We start from the raw sequence: 16,366 nt of genomic DNA on the forward strand, positions 1-16,366 counted from the left end.
AGATTTCTCAGATTTGATGAGAAATCTACTCGATCGGAGAGACTGCAAACGGACAAGTTTGCTCTATTTTCTACTGTGTGAGACAGGTTTATTGAAAATTGTATTGCGTGTTACAAACCTGGCCCATACATAGCAGTGGGTGAGCAACTTTTCCCAAGCAAAACTAGGTGTCCATTCACGCAGTACATGCGTTCCAAACCAGATAAATATGGCCACAAATGTTGGCTAGCTGTTGATAAGGATAGCAAATATCTGGTAAATGGCTTCCCTTATTTAGGCAAAGATGACACACGCCATGCTGAGGACCGTTTAGCTGACCATGTGGTAATGAAGTCATTGGACCCATTTTTGAAAAAAGGTCGCAATCTTACAACCGATAATTATTTTACTTCAGTAAAATTAGCTAAACAGCTAAAAAGCAAATGAAAAACCATCGTGGGAACACTAAAGAAGATAAGGCGAGAAGTGCCTAAAGAAATAAAATCCATGAAAGAGGAATTGTACAACACTAAAGTGTTTAGAAATGAAGACAATTTTACACTTACAGTATATCAAGGAAAGGTCAACAAAAATGTTGTCATTTTGAGTTCCGTCCATCCAGATGTTGTTGTTGCGTCTGATTCCGCTAAAAACACTCCAGAAACGGTAAAGTTTTACAATGAAGTAAAATATGGAGTAGATGTAGTGGATCAGATGGCACGAAAATATACCACACAAACATGCACAAGGAGGTGGCCTGTTCATGCATTTGAAAATGCCTTAGACTTTGCGGGTATAAATGCATGGATAATATTCAAGGAGATTACCCACAAAAAAATGTCACGCAAGGCATTTTTTTAAACGCTTGTGAGAGAGTTGATTGGTCCTTATTTCACAGATAGGGAAAAGGGTTCCACGCCCCAAGTTTTTACATGCTCAGAAGTGATGGTTCAAACAAAATTTTGCCAGATCAACGAAAAGTCCAAGAAAAATAGATCTGTCGGCAATTGTAAGATTTGTGGTAAGTCTTTGTTTGGGCAATGTACTATCATAAATCAAAGGCAATGCCTAAAATACGAAACACCAAATGTTTAGAAGGTGAATTCTGCGCCAAATCTTTATTTTTATGCTCCTCCACCTACATTTTCTCTGCTTTATGTTCTTCAGTTGTTGTTTATATGTGTGCACTTGAATAAAAAAAAATGTTTGAAAAATGTCTATTATAATAATTGTTATTTTCTGTAGAAAAATAAGAAAAGCAGAAAAAAAACAATCAAAAGCGTTACTGTTGGATCTCACAATAATAATACATTACAAAAAAACATAATTATTAATAAATAACCACAAATGAAACTCTAAAAATAAACGAAAACAAGCAAGAAGTCAAAATCACTCCTTTCAGTAGTTCTAGGCGGGGTCACGAGTCCAGTAGTCCTAGTGTTAAAGGGGGCCAAACGAAAGGGTTTTATAAAACTATGTAAATATTTACAAAATCCTAAAAATGCCAACTTCTATGAAAATTTGCCTTGTGACAATGATATGGTTGATGCTGACGAGGAAGATGGCGAGGGATTAACTGATATAGATTAAAATTCATATTTAAATGAGATAATATTTTCGATATAATATTTCAGTTTAATTATGTTTTGTATTTCATGCTTTTATCTTTTAATTATTTTTTTTTTTTTTTTCTTGTTACTTCAAAAAGTAAAAAATATATATAAGATCTTTTTCTTCCACTTTTTAAACTAAAAGAAAAAAAAAAAATTATCAATTTTGTTATTTTTATTTCTCCTTTTATAGTGAAATTTCTATGTATTTTAAAGCAAAAACAGCAAAAATCCATATCTTTTGGAAAAACCTCAAATGTCTCATTAACTTTTTAATCAATATTTAATTATGCATACTTAAATGATGATATTAGTTATACTTATTCAGTGCGCAAAATGTGGTTCTGTGATTTGACATTTAAAAGATAGTCATATATATTAGTGGAACCATGAAATTCAGTTTAAATGCTCTCCTGAAAAAAAGATCGTTTGTGACATTTGAGGTTTTCATTCCAATTCTTCGATTTGCAAATAGGACTGATTGAAAATAAAAAAGAAATCCACTATTTATAGAGCTTGCCATAGCTCAGAATAGAGCACTCAGAAATTGTCACCAAGGCAGCGAGTAAGTGAGTGGCAGGGGGTAGCGAGCAAGCTACCGAGGGGCAAGCAAGTGCGTGGGCGTGTGTAAAAAAAGGAGTAGACCTGAACTGCGCGTGCAGACAATCAAATGCAGATGAATGTTGTTACACGGGACTGCCCCTCGGAATGGGGGTGAAGCCCCTTCTCTTTTAATCACCCAAAACCCTACCTACAACGCCATCTCTTTCACTCATATGTTAGTGGCCGCACCTACGCTTCCGCCTTATGTGGGAGTGTTTATCATTCGAGGCCCAGTGATTAGGGGCTGAGACCAGCGACTGAGCAAATCTTCTAGTTCATGGACCACACCTAATTGCAAGAACTCAAGAGTATGCTCAGAGAAAAATTAATAACTTTAGACGAATATGTGGAAGCATTCAAGAAACAGGTAGCTTTGTGAATTCAACAAGATGCCCCAACTCTCTAATTCATTGCACTAAGACTATCCACACCAAAATTGAGCTCACCACCAAGACCGCCACCACCCTAAACAACAAGTACACCCATATTGGCTCTACCACCAAGACCACCCATAACCAATATAACAAAACAATAAAGACCAACTGCACCCAGAGAAACCAGCACACCCAAATCGAAATCATCGCTAGTATCCAAAACGGTCAAACTACGAAGACCACCAGCACCCAAAGCAATAATGGCACCCGATTCGGGCCCACCACCACAACCAGCCACACAAAAATTTACCCTACCACCTACATCAATACCCCATCCTGAGACAATCTCTGATTAGATATTTGAGGCTTCGGCTAAGACGAATAGCGATGAAGATGTGATCAAGTTCTTCAGAGAGTCAGGATTTGAGTGGGATGATTCTGTGAGAGAGGCAACTGGAGAACAACCCAGAGGGCTACCTTCATTAGAGCTTAACAGCAATACTAACCTAATGAAGAACTATATAGACACAATCCCACTAGTTAGTAGCTAGAGTCTGATGTGCTCGAGCTGCTTAATATGACCTCCCCCCCCCCCCCCCCATAACTGTATTTTTAGAAAAAGTAGTTGAGGAGGAAGGGCTGAAAGTCTTGATTGTCCTTGAAGTTGAAATGATAAAGGGAGGCTTTGAAATTGCCAATGTCTATGTTGATGGCTATGATCCAACTGAACTGATCCTTAACAAAAATGATATCACTGATATGCAAGTGAGATCCAGGGAAAAGATCATGGTCAAGTTGGAAGTTTTCATATCTTATGGATCCATATGGATCCATAATATATGAAAAACCCCAGAGGACTGTGATGCTAGAGATCGGTAAAATTACGCTGAGATTTGTGAATGAGCAAAGGCAGGTGCCATTCAAAATCCAAGTCGACTTTGAGTGCCTTAACGTGCCAGTAGAAGGTGCATAAGCTAATCTAAAAAAGAACTCGACCCGCTTGATTGTGAAGCAGGTCCTTTGCAGCTATTGCTATGTGAGAGTGTGGAACGCTGGGGGAAAAAAGGGCCCTTTCCTGTTCCATGGTGAGGACGCGGTGGAGCACTTCTTTGATGACCTCAGAACTAAGCTGGTTGAGATAAACGAGATCTTCTCTAACCCAGAAAAAAAATATAATGAACAAAGAAAGTAAAGTCTCATTCGCAAGAGTTGTAGACTTTTATATCTGCAGTTCACCATTGGGCGATGACACAGTTTACGATCACTGTCACGTTACGGGAAAGTACCGAAGCGCCGCTCACAAAAAATGCTCCCTATCCAATTAAGAAAAACATAGCTGCTTATCCAATCAAGAAAAACAAAGAAAGCTGCCTATCCTATCAAGAAAAACAAAGGTTGTCTTCCACAATCTGCGGGGCAACAACGGGCATCTCATCATGCAGGCTCTTGGTAAAGATATGTTCCGCGGTAAATTTACCTGCATCCCAAACAACATGGAAAAAGGACCTTCTCAAATGGCTAGCTGACCTTTATCGACTCTATGCAGTTCATGATTTCCTTGCTCGATTCTCTATCGAAGAATCTGGGGCTGAGGGAACTAAGGATCATGAGGAAAGGCTTAACAAAAGCCAATCTAGGGTCTTCTGCGGCGCAATGGGGTCTATGCCTATGAGCATGTTAACAACTTTGACAGGTTCGACGAGACTTGTCTACCGCCCAAGGAGGCATTATACTCCAGACTTACCGTGAATTGGATAAAGTATAAAGACTATCCCAGCTAACACAAAACGTTCAAGAACGTTCGTAGAACGTTAGAAACGTTCTTAGAACGTTCTTAGAACGTGCCCAACCGTTTCTAACGTTCTACGAACGTTTCTTGAACGTTTTGTGTTAGCTGGGATATCCACGCACAAAATGTATGGAGAGCCCTCAAATGTAAGAACATGGGCGACTATCATGTCGTCTACATCGAGATTGATGCGAAGCTGCTGGCAGATGTATTTGAGAAATTCAGGAAGACATCGATAAGCAACTATGGTCTTGACCCAGCCCACTACCTCACCGGGGATGTCATGGGACGCTGTGCTTAAAAAGTCGAGTTGAGCTCGAGCTCCTCACCCAGCTAGCCTATACAGATGGGTCCCGTACGGTATTGAACCGGGGATCTGGTATGGTTTTTATCCGGGTTATGGTACCGGGAGTCAGACGGGTCCCGTACGGTATTGTACCGGGGATCTGGTATGGTTTTTATCCGGGTTATGGCACCGGGAGTCAGACGGGAACCGTACGGTTTTGCAGGGGGTTAACACCACATATCGACTGTTTTAGAATTTATCTCAGGGATGAAGTTTGAAATTGCCATTTTGTTGTGTGAAAATTTTTGCGATATTTTGTTAATATAATATTTCTTTTACGCTTTAATGTTGTTTCTTTTTCAAATAGTGGTATATATTTTCTTGCATATATTTTCCAAATATTTCCATAAAGTTATTCGTTTTCAAATTACTATTGTCGGATAAGAACAATTTTTTTACTGTTTGATTATAGTAAAATATATTTGAGGATAATTTTTTTGCTAACAGTATTTTCGGTATTTTAAGTTCATTATGCTTTCTTTATGTTTACAATAACTATTTATAGATAATTCTATGTTGATTTTTGCAAATTGATTGAAACATTAAGTTGAAAAGACTGGTTTTTAGTTGTCTGAGATACTGTAATTAAACTACGCGCGAAAGCAATTACAAAGAGTGGACATAGCGCAGTTCCCTTAAAATCCTATAAACATACTTTGAGCGGTATTCTTATGGACATATTTGAGTTGTTTTGTAAAGTGTAAATTGAAGGCGAATTTTTTGTGGATGGAAGTTTTTTATTAGAAGAGAAAATGTAGAGTTGAAACGTTGCGTTCGCCGCGAGAAAGCAACATATACGTTGTTAATAATTTTTACCGCATATAATTTATAACATTTAATTTATAAAAAAACTATTTTGGTAATTGGGGAATATTTATAACCTAAAAAGATTTTATTACCCTTATACTTTTTTTATATTATTTGTTATTATATTATTATCTATTTATTGTTTGTTAATTAATTAATTTTGTTGAATAACAGAAAAACATTTTGTAAAATTACAAAGACATAAGTAACCTTATTATGAGTTCAGACAGAACAAAACGTAGAAAAACTGCTGCTGAAATAGCAAGAAATGTGAAAGAAGTATTATGCAATGAATCCGAGTTGTTGAACATTATTTTAGTGTTTAACTCTTCTAAATCCAATTATCAAAAATACTTTTTTACCCGAGTCTTCTCCTAAAAATCCCAAAAATTAATGCTGGTCGGATGACAATGTAATTTTACCTTTTACTAACTCTATCATTAGTTTTGAAGAATCTATTGATAACATCGAATGGAAAGCATAGTGCTATAAATAATTTGCTTCAGAATTTGCAAAAATCAAATTTAGGTTTGCCTAAAGATGCTAGAACACTTCTTAGAACTGATCGAAACATTATTACTGCTTCTGAAGCTGGTGGTGAATATTTTTATATAGGAATAAAAAACTGGTTATCTTTGCTCCTAAATAAATCTTCAATTTCATCTGATATTACACAGCTTACAATTCACAGAAATATTGACGGTATTCCTTTATTTAACACCCCAAATGTTTCTCTCAGCTAATTCTTGGTTCGATTGTAGAACTTAAAGGTAACACAATTTATCAAGTAAAACATGGCCTATTTAATGACATCTAAGCAAGCGCAACAGTCTAGCTTGATTGGCCAACGAAGCAAAATCAAATTTTGAGCACTGCAACACTTTCAGATTTTGTTTAGTAAGTATTCACTTCAAATTTGTATGCCCTCATTTAACATCAACGTATTAATCTTGAGTTATTTATTTAGATCACAACATTTAGCCCAGAAAAGTAATACTTGCTAAATGGTGTAATAATAATAATAATAATTTGACATGTATACTGCGGCATCAATATAATTGTTGTATATGTATTTAGGTGCTGCTAAACAGAACTTTGCCACTAAGGACACAACCAAGGAGATGCTTGAGAAGTAACTTTCTACGTGGTTTGGAAATTCACGGGATCGTGGGGAAGGAAGCCGAAAACCGAAAGGGAAGAATGCAACAGAAGTCAATAATGTAATACAAGTTTCTGATGATGCAGTTACAAATGTTAAACAGTGAACAATGTTTTTTGATCTAGCATCAGCTAAGAGTTTACAAACTGTTTGCCATGGTCTAAGTTATGATTTATTGAAAATAGTACACAATGTGATCTGTTTTTCAAGCACTGTATACATTTTACTGGTTTGTCCAGCCTGTAAATATATTTTGCCTTATAGCACACAGGATCTGATTTCACATCCTCTTATTTGTTTAATTCAGTTATGATCGTTGAAAATTTAGTTAACTAATTGTTATTACTTGTAAGCATTGATGTGTATTTCTTGGTATATTTTCAATCAGTTATGACTTGAAGTGATGGATTATTGCGATTTGCATCATTTGTATGTTACATGATATTATTGGTGCATTTTTTGAAAACTTCTTAGTTTATGACTTGTAATTGCTTTTTTTTTCCAATAGATTCTTGCATATAGTTAACCGCTTCTCAGTTTTAATAATATTAATAATAATAATAATAATAATAATAATAATAATAATAATAATAATAATAATAATAATAATAATAATAATAATAATAATAATAATAATAATAATAATAATAATAATAATAATAATAATAATAATAATAATAATAATAATAATAATAATAATAATAATAATAATAATAATAATAATAATAATAATAATAATAACAATAATAATAATAACTAGCAAAAAGCAACCCGTAACACGGGTTATGGTCGGTCTGTCACTTAATTTATAGTGCCTGTTTTCCACTATTTAAAGTTGCGAAACCTTAACTGATACCCTTTCAGAAAAACGCATTCAAATTGAAAAAATTGAACCATCTGTAAAATTAAAATAAAAAGTATGCGGAGGTAAAATGATTCACCAATTATTTAACATTGAGAAATTTACAACTGACATAGATCATATCAGTGTAAGGCAGAACCATTTTGCTCGATACTAAGTTCAACACAATATGTTTTTAGTTACTAACACAAAATAATAACACTTTATCATGCTTTAAATAGACGAAAAAGTAAGGCTATATTCTTGTTATATTTTTTATAACATGAACTTTAATTAATAAGATTAATATTAAGCGAACGTAAATTATACATGATTTATTAATTTTTTGGTATTCCCTTGATACATTTTTCTTTAAAACAGGAAATTGTCTTTAAAACGTTAAATGCACACAACCAAATAAATTTATTAAAAATAACTGACCATTACTATATACGGCACTAATCTGACCACTTTTATATACTCAAGTGTACTAAGGCAGGAAACCAGTTTTTTTCTAAAAAAAAAAAAGCCGATAGTTTTAGTTAAATTCGATTGGTTGTTTCGTTAATAACTTATACATACCGCGGTAAGCTTCGGTGCCGAGAACTTTACAGTTTAAGATTATGCATACCGTATTTGGCGTCAATAATTTCTTTTGTGTATATAAGCAATTTTTAAAAAAAAGTTCTGTTGCAAATGACGCGTAAGATAATTTATATAATAAATTTACCGAAAACTACAGCCGAGAATATTGAGGAAATATGACCGAGTAAAATACAACCGAGACTCATTTTTATTACATTTGTCTTTGGCGCAACCGAACCATAACTTATTTATAAATTTTTATTACTTTTTAGTGAATACGATTCCAAAATGTTCACATAAAGTACGTGACAAACCTTTTCACTTTAGCGTTTGTTATAAAAAAAAGGCAAAGTTTTCTTATTGCAAAACAGAAAAAATTGGGTTTTTTTTAATTTGTGAGTTGCATGGTAACTTGAAAGACTTTGTCACGATGAGGTTATATGTATCAAAGCTCAACCGATTTTCTGAAGTTTATTTTAGGCAAAAATGAGTCCGAGCCTTTGTGCGCGAACATGTTTTGCAGAAAATATTGGGTTTGTTCTAACCCCAACTCTGTCCTGGAGGGTGCTTATAAAATATATATTTTAATTGCATCAAAAAGTGCATTGAAAAACCTTTCCAACGATACCAAATATGTTGCTTTTTTTTTTGGCTTTTGAACGAAATATCAACTAAAGCATAAATGCAGTTTTTGCTGAAAAAAACCTGGTTTCCCGCCTTAGTACACTTGAGTATATGTCCTCTGTTTCAATAGCTTTTAGTAAACGGTAATTTACTACCATTTACTTAAAATTCCATTTGTTACTCGAAATTTAATTCTCTTAAATATTTTGACACTAATAAAGGACCTCCCTTCCCCGTTTTTACCTTAATGGTGGTCAGGAGAATAGTTATTTTTATTAAGAGAAATCAAGTTTTTGATGAAGACCTTTTACCAGAATAATGAAATGTAAAACAATGATTTACGTGTATAAGAATTTTTTCTTTTCAATATTTATAAGAATTTAACATATATAAGAATTTTTTCTTTCCTCAAAAGTGTTGCAAATGCAAACTAAGCTAATTAATTAGTTAAAGACCTTATAAAATTTAAAAAACTCGATATTTGAAAAATGCGCTAAACTACAATATTCACCACCCATTTAAAAAGATTCCCTAAATTACGTACAGCGAATTATTTGGCTTAAAATAGAGAAAATTTAAAAAAAATTGAACTAATTGCATACATTTATATCATTTTAACTGACCAAAATTTACAATAAAAGGTAATCAGGTTTTTTTTTATAAATCGTATAAATGCGTCAATCGTAAATCCTAAAGAAAAAAAATGGAATTATGATACTATAATTACAACAAAAATAAATAAATAAATAAATAAAACACCACACAAAAACTGAAAATCGATTTACCTATTTATAGTAACCCATTTTGACATGGCAGTTAATATAAACATTTATCGAAAATGTAACAATAAGATCTGTTTCGAAGTACAAAAGGATTAACAATACTATATACATATACATATATATATATATATATATATATATATATATATATATATATATATATATATATATATATATATATATATATATATATATATATATATATATAAACCAATTTAAGATATAAATTGCATTTTTAGCTTAATGTTGTCTTGGCTTTCAGTAAATAAATAAAAGCAGTAAGTACCAATAATGAAACCACCTATTATTCATTTTTTACAATAGTCACCCACATGAAGGTGTCTATTGTTAAAAATGAATACCAACACAAAACATCACAACAATAACACATAACAATAGAAAATTTACATCCTTGATCCTAAAATCCAGTGAAGATAACAAACCAAATTAAAATATGAAAGGCAAAATTAGAAAACCAATTTAAAGTTAACTATATTTATCTTTTTACTAAACATATTAACACATAAAATTAGATTTGTTTTTATGTTCAATATTAGTTATTCAATTACTTCAAATTTAGGACATGAAAACACCCTACATTTAAAGATCAAGGTTGCATCCTCTCATACACATTACGCTAAACATTAACGGACATTATTATATTTTTATTTTGAGAATAATTAAAAAAGGCTAGACAACACAACCTAGCTCCAAAGCAGTAACTCCGCCTGGCACTAAATGCTGCCAAGTCACAACTCTGCTATAAGTACATCGCTTGGCTAGCAAGGTTATCAATCTTGCTCAACATAATGCCAAATCACACCACTTTGAAAACATGGAAACAATATAATTTAAACATATATACAACTATAAACAAATATGGTTTTATATAACACATTTGATTAATAATCTTTTCAATTTGATGAAGAATAGCTTGTTCAGCAATTAGAAGTGGGACTGAGTGGTGAATGAAATCTTCCATCATAAAAAATTTGTATGTATTCCAGAGATGTAAAGGATTGTCAGGTTCACAAAAGGTAAAAATAATTGAAAACAACTGTCTAATTTTCTTTGGCATATGTGTTAAAACCGCCTTAGAAAGAGTATTCTGCCATTCAGTGTCATCTTGCAACAGACCTTTCAAAACACATGCTTCACGAAACGTTTCAAGGACAATACCATTAACAGTATGCACATCCTCCCAAGATGTTGCTCCTTTTGCTTGCAAAAGTAACAGTCTAAGAAAAAACAATTCTCCAGTTGGATTAACTTTATACATTCTTATTATCACCTTATTACCACCCCTTTGTCTAACCTTCCATTTACAATGTTTATCATCAAATATAAAGTGATAAGGAATGTCTACATAAGAAATGCAATGTGCTCTTTTATTTTCAGTATTTAACTTAAACTATGCCGTTAGGTGTGTATCACGTTGAGCTGCATGATCTTAAGCCATTTGTTCTGCTCCTTTTCTAAAATACAATAATTGATTTTCAGGTAGATGTTTACCAAGTCAGAGCACTTTAAAAACACAGAAAGAACATAATATAAACATATGTACAAACTATAAGCAAAATAAATGTGTTTAAATATGTATATAAAGTTAAATATATACTAAAATAAATAAATACCTTATATACATATTTAAACACATTTTTAAAACAATTATGTAACACATATTATCACATACACAAATAGTAAAAAAACACTTTACATTATTATAAAAACACATTGATAAAACAACTATAAAGCACTTATTACCACACACACATACATATCAAAAAAGCATATATGCAAACAATAAACGTGTGCAAACAAAAATTCTAAAAATGACGCAAGAAAATTTAAAAAGATTCAAAATATATATTTACAAACAATTCTCTTTACCTTTTTTATTTCTCATAAGAACTGTAATCTTCATAACAACATTTAACCTTTACATACAAAACATGTGACATGCGTTGTCAGTGTTGGCACAAAATTTTAATTTTTTTTTTCTAAATTTTCTTAAAAATAACAAAAATAGTTAATAGCATCACAGAAATTTCAAAGTAAAATTAATAATTTTATGGAAACAGCATTAGTATAACTTTAAATAACATCCATACCCCTATTTTCCTTCTGATAACTAAAATAATAAAAACAAAACTACTAAAAAAAAAACTAAAACAAACAAAATATACACGATTTAAAAAATTAAAATCCTTTCTACTTTATCTAATAAAAATTTAAATCCTTTCTACTTTATCTAATAAAAATGTGTATATAACTATTTCATATACTTACTTCAATTATAATATGATATATAATTGATTAAGATGATTCTTTATGTAATATATCTAAACTAATAATTAAATTCCAAAAGGAAAAAAGTTTTAACTTGCTCAAAAGATCTTTCTCCAATGGCCGCGTGCATTTGAAAAACGCGCTCTTTCAAAGCCTAGTAACTAATTCAAAGCCTAGTAACTAATGACGAAACGACGTTAAACGTTAATCATTTCTGTAGTAATTATATTATAGATAATAATAATAATAATAATAATAATAATAATAATAATAATAATAATAATAATAATAATAATAATAATAATAATAATAATAATAATACTAATAATAATAATAATAATAATAATAATAAAAATAATAAAAATAATAATAATAATAATAATAATAGTAATAATAATAATACTAATAATAATGATAATAATACTAATAATAATAATAATAATACTAGTAATAATAATAAAAATAATAATTATAATAATAATAATAATAATAATAATAATAATAAATAATAATAATAATAATAATACTAATAATAATAATAATAATAATAATAATAATAATAATAATAATAATAATAATAATAATAATAATAATAATAATAATAATAATAATAATAAAAATAATAAATAATAATAATAATAATAATAACATTATTATTATTAGTAACAAAAATCACGTATGTCATATTATTTCTAGTAACAAAAATCACGTATGTCATATTCATCAATATTCGAATCATTCGATTAGGAATCTGATGTTGAACAACTTTTATCTAAATCGGAATCGTTCCTTGTCTCTTGTCTGGTGACTTCAGGTTGTTTTAACAGTTTTATAGCTTCTTGATGTAAAGACTTTGCCGGTCTCTAGGGCAATTTCCAGATGGTCGAGAGAAATGGATCTGATGTTCATAAGAACCTTTTAAAAATGTCTCTCATATTCGATTCTCTTAAGCATTTTCTTGAATGATGTAATCTAAAGTTTTTAATGTCCTTATTGCGTTACTCTTGATCCCAACATCCATTTACCTAATCCAACAACCCTAAACCTTCTCCTTCCCCTACCGCTTACTTTCATTAACTAAATAACAAAAAAAAAGTAAATTAAATAGTTAATAGAGATAATTAAAAACTCCACCCTTGCAATAATCTGAAAAATCGGCTCTTTTTAGGAAGACTGAAAATGTTTTGGTCGGGCTCCTCTCTTCTGGCACTCACCACCTCGCGATAGAGATAGCTCGCCATCACATAGTCGTCGAGTCGAGACTTGGATGCTGCGAGGCGAGCTTTGATTTTATCGAGGTTCTCGGCGACCTTCTTTTCGTAGTCTTGCTGCGCATTACTGAGAGCCTCCATGGATTTATTGTGTCGCTGATACCGTGTTTTTGTACTGCGCCTTGGGTGCCAGTGAAAGCTGCCGCGCTGGCAATGACGCTGAATATAGCCATCCCAATAGCTGCCACCATGCTCGCAAGCGCTGTGAGTCTCGCATCGATTTTTCAATTGCCTAGCTTCTAGCTAGGTTGACAAGGACCTATTTCTCATTGACTATTATCTGCCAAGCAAACTTACCGAACATCAAGTAGCCGATCAACTTCCCAGCGTCTCGCATGTCAAACCGCAGCTCACTCCTTGACGCTAGCATAGTTTTCTACAATCCGTTTGAGAAGGGCCGGACTCCAACCTCAACCACTCCGCTGTGATAAACAACGTCAGCGACACTTTTCGTATAGCCAGGTGCGAAGGTAGACATCTTGAAAGCAACCATGCATAGCTATATGCAAAAATATAGCTATTATTACCGATAAAAAACGACTTCAATTGGAACCCAGTGACTCATAAAGACCAGCTTAAAAAAATCTAGGCGCGCACCTCAGGTTTTGTCTAAAGAATACTCTTTTAAGCTTGGTACTGACTGTATGAGGTTTACAGGCTGTCAAGTTGTCATTTTTTTTGTTATGTCATTTTTTTTTTTTTTTTTTTTCATTTTTTTCAATTTTTTCAATTTAACTTAATATTATTTTTAACATTTATTTAATACCTTTAAGAGTTTTAGCTTTCCTGATTTTTGAGATAATTTTCAAAAAGAGTTCAGTATTAGAATTTCTAATAAAGATGTATTTCATTTAAATATAATAAATTACGGAATTGCGTACTTTGTTTACTAAGGTCATGGCACTCCCTACCATGAAGAAGCACCAACCATGGTTTTTGAAAAAATCAGTAAATTTTTTTTTTTAAATCTATTTTTTTAGTATTGTTTTATACAAAACTAACTTATTTCACTAACAATATGTTTTTAAAAAGATATATTTTTAAAGATTTGAGATGTTTTTTAAACCGCAAATGATTTTCTATTGCTTTCTTAAGAAAATCTTTAACAGTAAAAAAAAGTTTGTGTAGTTTTGTTATGGCTTAAAATTTATATAATATTTTCGATAAAAGTTTAAAATAGTTGTAAAAACATTGAATATGTTAAATCTTATCAGAAAATATTAGTATTTTTTTATAACATCGTTTAATCATTTACACGGTAGGTGATTACGAAAATTATAATAGTTAGCACTTACCTTTCATAAAAATATTTTTTCGGACGTGCTTTGTTTTGTGAAGTTTTCTCTCTAAAAAACCATTAAGTTAAACTAAATTACCAGTTAAAGATAATTTAACCCTAGGGAGTATTTATTTGATATAATTTTATGTTTCAGCAAAAAGTTTAATGTTCCTGAAAGTACCTTACGCGACAAGTTATCTGGTAAAAGCCAACCCAAACGGCAAAACTCTGGCATTAAATCATCTTGGAGAAGAAATAGAGAATGAATTGGTTGCTATATTATGCAGTGCGCTAACATGAGATTTGCGATAACAAAAAAGTTGTTAATTAAGGCAGTACAAAAAATAGTTAAAGGGCGAGGTATAAAAACACCATGTAAAGATGATATCCAAAGCAAAAACTGGTTTTACAAATTATTGCGCCGTCATTAGGAATTATCGTGTTTTTTTACTAATGTAATAATATCTATCAATAAAAAAAAAGAGCAGAGCATATTAGTAGAGCTAGAGGTCTTATAACTGAAGCATCGATAAGAAAATGGTTTAATGAGGTGCATGAATTATTAGGCGATGATGCGCAATACCTTAATGATCCAACTCGTGTTTTTAACTTAGACGAAACTGGTTTTGACTTAGCACCAAAAACTGGAAAAGTAATTGGTATTAGAGGAAGAAATGTTTATGAAGAATGCAACAACAGCGATAACCTTGCAACTCTATTTAAAAAAAACTCTTAATTAAATGCAAATGGTGAATTTGCACCATCATTAACATTGTGCAAATATGCTCTAATGCCAAAAACTATTGCTGCTACTGCACCACTAGGTTGGGGTCTCGGTAAAAGTGACAACGGCTGGATGACTGCCGAATTCTTTTATGAGTCCTTCATAAATGTGTTAGTACCTTATTTGAAATCTATTAATACACAATTACCAATATATATGTTCATGGATGGACATCGCTTGCATATGTCTAAAGAGCTAAGGATGTATTGTTCTTCGGAAAGAATTTATTTGATTTCGTTATTTCCTAAATCTACACACATCTTACAACCTTTAGATGTGTCAGTTTTCGGACCAATGAAAAAAAAATGGCAGAACATTTGTCAGCAATTTGAATTGGATAACGATTTTAATGAAATTTGCAGAGAAAATGTACCAATGTTGTTGAATAATTTTGTTATAGATCCAAATATGAAAAAAAGTATTATTAACGGATTTAGGTCGATAGGAATATTCCCATTTAATGCGAACAATGTTCATTATAAAAATTTAATTCAACATGTTAAATTAAATTCTACAATTGATAGAAATGAAACGAATCTTTCAAGCCATAATATTATGGGAAACATATTTGAAAAAAACGTTGCACTTGAAGTATTGCTCCAGTTTGAAAAAATTGGAAATAAAGAATGGGGAGGAAAAACTGACTCCAGAGAATCATTTAAATTTTTAGAAAAAATCTTAAATTTAGCGATAGCTCCAAACAAACCATAATTTTAATAGAAACCAATTATAATGTATCGAATAATGAAATCGATAAAGAATTGTATTTAGATATTAGCAGTAGGCAAAATGAAATCGTATCTAGTAATGTTAGCGAATTCGGAAAAAGCATAAATATTAATGAATGAGGCGAAAGTAAATCAGCAACAGATCCAACAGATTCAAATAAACAAATAATGAAAGATGTAAATCTATTACACGATTTTCTTTTATGACCAAAACAACCAATCATGAAAAAAAGGCTTAAACAAGTTAAACGATTACCGAGCGTTGTAACTTCATCCAAATTGTCAGAGATTCAAATAACTAAAGAAAATGCAAAGGAAGAAGAAGATATCAAAGAAATTGAACATAAAAATAAAGCTACTGAAAAAAAAGACTTGAAAGAAAAAGAAAAACAAGAAGAAAACAAGCTGTAACAAAAGAAAATGAAAATAAAAGGCAAAAAAAAAACATTTAAAAAAAGAATTTAAAAAGAAAAAAAGTTTAAATTCAGAAAAAAGCTTTGGTGGATAATTTTAAAA

At 31.4% G+C, this 16,366-nt stretch overlaps 1 long non-coding RNA gene and 1 pseudogene across 1 annotated transcript; both read right to left on the minus strand.

Annotated features, from left to right (window-relative positions):
- Positions 1-16,366, minus strand: part of LOC149894987 (uncharacterized) — a 65,863-nt pseudogene that overhangs the window by 6,170 nt on the left and 43,327 nt on the right.
- On the minus strand, positions 11,390-11,926 carry LOC149894988 (uncharacterized). The gene is made up of 3 exons (XR_016448133.1): positions 11,789-11,926; positions 11,611-11,630; positions 11,390-11,508 (listed from the first exon to the last, which is right to left on the minus strand). It is a non-coding gene; the product is annotated as an uncharacterized LOC149894988 (long non-coding RNA).

Source organism: Hydra viridissima, unplaced genomic scaffold (assembly GCF_058129835.1).
Source record: "Hydra viridissima isolate aposymbiotic clone 2 unplaced genomic scaffold, HvirCarnegie_v1 scaffold_1, whole genome shotgun sequence".
NCBI classification, from domain to species: Eukaryota; Metazoa; Cnidaria; class Hydrozoa; order Anthoathecata; family Hydridae; genus Hydra; species Hydra viridissima.